This window comes from Anomaloglossus baeobatrachus, chromosome 5, assembly GCF_048569485.1.
Source record: "Anomaloglossus baeobatrachus isolate aAnoBae1 chromosome 5, aAnoBae1.hap1, whole genome shotgun sequence".
Lineage (NCBI taxonomy): Eukaryota > Metazoa > Chordata > Amphibia > Anura > Aromobatidae > Anomaloglossus > Anomaloglossus baeobatrachus.
This window is the reverse complement of record NC_134357.1, coordinates 268,843,363-268,848,574: the sequence shown is the minus strand read 5'-3', so window position 1 is coordinate 268,848,574 and position 5,212 is coordinate 268,843,363.

The following is a 5,212-nucleotide window of genomic DNA, read 5'->3' as shown; positions in this document are numbered from 1 at the left end:
GGAATCTTCTTGCAGTTTTCCTGTACACTATATGGTATAACTAATGGTTTCATTCAAAAGTACAACTCGTCCCGTAAAAAACAAGCCCTCATATGGCAAGATTGACGGAAAAATAAAAAAGTTACAGCTCTTGGAAGAAGGGGAGGAAAAAAAGCCTGAAAACTTGCCTGGGGATGATGGGGTTAAGGATAGGCAGTCAATGATAAAATGGTGGACAACCCATTTAAGGAAAGGAGCACCTAAAAATGAGGGAATTAATCATATGTAGTGATGAGCGAGTACTACCACGCTCGTGCTCTGTAATGAGCAGGTAGGATGCTCAGATGTGCGCAACTTAATTACTGAGTATAATGAATGTCAAAGGAGAACTGGAACATCATCTTTCGGAAAAATGCGCAAGTTGCCCATAGACTTCCATTATACTAGGTACAAGAGTCGCACCCATCTGAATGTCAGATTGCTCATTATGACTACCAAGCACCCAAGCATGGTAGTTCTCGCTCATCACTAGTTCCGAGTACCTTGCACCCAAGCATGGTAGTGCTCGCTCATCACTAGTTACTAGTATCAAGCACCCAAGCATGGTAGTGTTTGCTCATGCGTCCTTAACGTTTTTTAACGCAAAAACGGATCCAGTACAAATGCGTTTTCATTTCAATGCATTTGCAATGGACTCGCGTCAACATGCGTTCACATGCGTTTGCGTGCGGTATAGTGAGGATCGAGCGACTTGCAGTATTTTAACTTTTTTCAAAAACGCTCTTGTAGCGTTTTTTGTCCTGCGTCCACATACTGTATGTTCACTGTATCCTGACTGTACTGCACGCAAACGCATGTGAACGGTGGTATGCTGATAGCCAGGATCCTTTGTGCTGTACTGAGCATGCCCAGAAACCAGCCTGGCGTGATTCTTTCTCTCTTTCTCTCTTCTCTCATCAAATAGGCTTTACTGGCAGGAGAAAAAATGTGACAGAGGAGTGGGTTAGGGTTGTGGGGATGGGGTGTTGGGGCTACAATTTGGAAAATAATGGTCTTCTCTTCTTTTTTCTTCTCTTCTCTCTCATTCTCTCTTCTTCTCTTCCTTCTTTCTTCTCTTCCTTCTTTCTTCTCTTCCTTCTCTCTTCTCTCTTCTCTCTTCTCTTTCTTCTCTGCTCTTCTCTGCTCTCCTCTCCTCCTCCTTCTCTCCTCCTCCTTCTTCTCTGCTCTTCTCTCCTCCTTCTTCTTCTCTCCTCCTCCTTCTTCTTCTTCTTCTCTCCTCCTCCTTCTTCTTCTCTCCTCCTCCTTCTTCTTCTCTCCTCCTCCTTCTTCTTCTCTCCTCCTCCTTCTTCTTCTCTCCTCCTCCTTCTTCTTCTCTCCTCCTCCTTCTTCTTCTCTCCTCCCTCCTTCTTCTTCTCTCCTCCCTCCTTCTTCTTCTCTCCTCCTCCTTCTTCTTCTCTCCTCCTCCTTCTTCTTCTCTCCTCCTCCTTCTTCTTCTCTCCTCCTCCTTCTTCTTCTCTCCTCCTTCTTCTTCTCTTGTGCATTTCCAGGCTGTCAGGTCATCTTCCTCTGACTCCCGATCACGTAACTCCAATGCCCGACCATAATATACAATTTAAAGCATCCTGTAAATAACACTTGCGTTTCCGTGGGATTCTCTTTGGAAAAAACATGATCCGCTTTTGCTGCAAAAATAAAAACGTTCAGGACGCATGTTAAAAAATACGTAGTGTGAAAGCAGCCTAATCGTGTTAAAAACGAACTGTGAACATGATTTTACTGATTGGTGGGAGATTTACAGCAATGCCACACTTAAAGACATTATTTTTTTTTATACCAAAAAAAATACCTTCTTAGACACAACATCTTTACTTTTCCTTCCACAGAGCTGTGTAGGTGGTTATTTATGTGTGTGGTGATCCGACGTCTTTATTGATACCAATTTAGGGTACGTAGAATGCTTTGCTTTTAATTATATATATATATATATATTGTTATTTTTAGTGAGATGAAGTTACAAAAAACATGATTCTGGTTTCTACTTATTTTTTGTTAACCCCTTCCAGACGCTGGCTAATTTCCACTTTTGCATTTTTTTGCGGGACAATTTGTACTTTTGAATGACACCACTCAGTTTATCTCTAAAAGGGGAAAAAAAATCTAAGAAGAAATTATGGAAAAAAAACTCATCTGACTTTTTTTTTTTTTTTTATAGGAATTTTTGTTACAGCATACAATTATACAAATGACCTCGTTGTAATATCATTCTGATCATCAGTACATTTATGCCAATACCAAACATGTCCATTTTCTTTTCATCTTAGTGGTGGAAAAAAAAAGCATCAGAGGTTTCAAAAATAAAAAAGTTGAGGGGGTTGGTTTGTTGCCATTTTCTGAGACCTGTAACGGTTTCATTTTTCGGTCAATAGAGCTATATGACAGCTTATTTTTTGCAGGGTAAGATAATGTTTTTAATACCATTTTGGGATGGATATGACGTTTTGATCGCTTGTTACAGCATTTTTTGTGGTATTCCAGCGACCAAAAAACGGAATCATCCGATCGCTTATGCTACCGCGTATTCAGTGATACCACCGTATTTTTGCATATAGTAAAAATCACAGTCTCACATGGAGGTGTTCATCAGATTCCTGTCATAGCGACCATTAATAACCTACGATTGTGTTATAGGCGCGCCGATGGCTCATATACGGTAATGGAGTGCCCCCATACCAGGATGTTAATGCCAGAGTGCCGGTATGGGGGCAGAGTTTGACAGCAGCACTGAACCAGTTAAGAATCGCAGCCAGGATTTTGCGCCATCCGCTATTGTTAGAGGCAGTTCCTGGCTGTAAGTTACAGCCATTGGTATGGGGCGCCCCATACACTCGCTACCAACCGGCACTGACAACCGGCGATAAGGTGGTAATTAATTTTAGACTTTGATCATTTTTAATAGGCCATTTACAGATGTGGCAATACTATTTTTTTTTTATTTTTTCTTTTTTGATTGTTAACAAAAGAGAAGGGGGAATTCAAAAAAAGTTTTGTTTTTTTTTTGTTTTTTGTTTCTCAGGTAACTTGAACATGTGTCACTTTGGAAAATGCTATTGCAGATAAAGGGTTAATCTGCAGGTAAGTAATGATCCAATGCTGCCCAGCAGCCTTACTGATATTGCAGCTGCCAGAGGAAAATTAACTTATTTCCTCCTGAGAGCTGCCAGCTTTCAGTCATGGGGACGTGCACACAGCAGTGTAGGGATTCACAATCTCAGGGAGGCCGTAGAGGTCATGATGGCACCAGATTCTTGTGTAAAAACAATGAGGCTTATTGAACTCCATAAGCTTGCCCAGATCTTTACATCAAACCCAGCCTTTTCCCGGAACACATGTAACAACAAATATCACAGTCCTTTTTGAAGGCGAAGTAATAAGAGGGCCTTGCCCAGACAGAAATGCAGGTTCTCCTTTAGGTCTCTTTCACACGTCCGTGTAAAACACACACATTTTGCACAGTCCGTGGTGTAGGTGGGTATGTGTATGCATGTGTCAGTTTGTGTGTTTAGCGTGTGCTGGCCGTGTGACATCCGCATAGCACACGGGCAGCATGAACTGCTATACTCACCTGTCCCCGGCATTGTTGTCTCTGGCGCTGCTGTTATTCCGGGTCTGCGGTGCAGTGAATATTTATGAACATAATGAACAGGCCAGGAAGCAAGTGACAGCAGCGCCGAAGATAGCAGCACTGAAAACAGTTCAGTATAGAAAATAATTTTATTTTAAAGATACATGTCACACGGATCACATCAGTATGCGGGCTGTGTGACACCTGTGCTGCCAGAGAAATACAGACATGTCACCGTGTGAAGTACAAGGACACGTCTGCTCCACACAAACACATGGCCCGTGCGAAAACGGTGTCCGTGTCTCCGGTATGTGTGAAAACGGACGTCACATGTACCGAACACACGGATGTATGAAGAAGACCCTAGGCTCAGTATGCTCACATTCACGGTTTACTTAGACATGGCTGAGTTGATTCGAGGTCAGTCACCCAAATTGGCTATTGTCCATAGCAACCAACGATACTTGCAGTTTGGTGCACACTGTCACACGTGTGTGGACACACTGCGATACAGACCAGGCTTGCCCTGGAGGGATGTCACTAAGTGCCAACACCTGTGCCTTGGCTGACGGTAGACACAAAATACATCTCCAGGTCAGTTTCCAGACTGCAGCAGCTGACCTCAGGGGTCAGGGATGCAGGTACAAGATCAGGATAACAGGTAGGAATGGATTCTGGTACTGGCTCAGAAGGGACGATTGGTTCAGACACACGGATAGAATCAGGTTATAGGCACGGACAGGTACTGGTTCAGATTGGACAGGTTCAGGCAACCAGGACAGGATAACGTATAGGCAGAAAAGGTACTGGTTTCTGGTACAGATCAGGATACAGGTTCAGGCACCTGTCAATGAACTAACAGACACAGGACTAATTAGAAACAATGTTCCTCAGGCACCTCCCTACAGGGGGAGGGTGCCTTAAGTACCCTGTGCTTCACAGTCGTAGGCTGAGGACACTTGCAGTGTGTGCGAGCTGCCCCTTTTAGGAAGTGAAGAAAGGGCCTTAAGTAGGTTGCCAGGAGACCAGTGTGATTTGCACATTCCCTGGGAGCTGGTGACCACTGCAATAGCCAGCACACATTGGAGAGAGCCTGCTGGGGGGCAGTGGCGGTGGGTATGTCAGCTTCCCTGCCAGGAGGAGTGGGAGGGACCATGCAGGGACTCCGGCGTTACACACACAAACTGTGACGACTCATCTGAGAGAGATTCTGTCTTGTTGCTTTCCAGTTCCAACACAATCCAAGTTGCTGAACTACCCCCGGCTGACAGACAAGTGACCACAAGACCTGGTTCTTGTCATAGCTATCCAGATCCTACAGTGACCGGCAGCTGTAAGTACCTCCTGGTGCTTTGATTGACTGACTCTGCAGCTCTGTGCAGAGTAAGCTGTGACTCAAAGTGATGGGCGTCTTTACAGTTGCCGTTCAAAGTATAGTGAGTGGTGATGGTAACCGCTCTGTGCGTATCCCCTTGACTGAAAGCTGGCAGCTCTTGGGAGGAAGTAAGTTAATGTTTTTCCTGGTAGCCACACTTTCAGTAAGGTGGCCGGGTGGCATTGTAATGGTATTTACCTGAATATTAACTATATATTTATAGGTAAACAGCATAT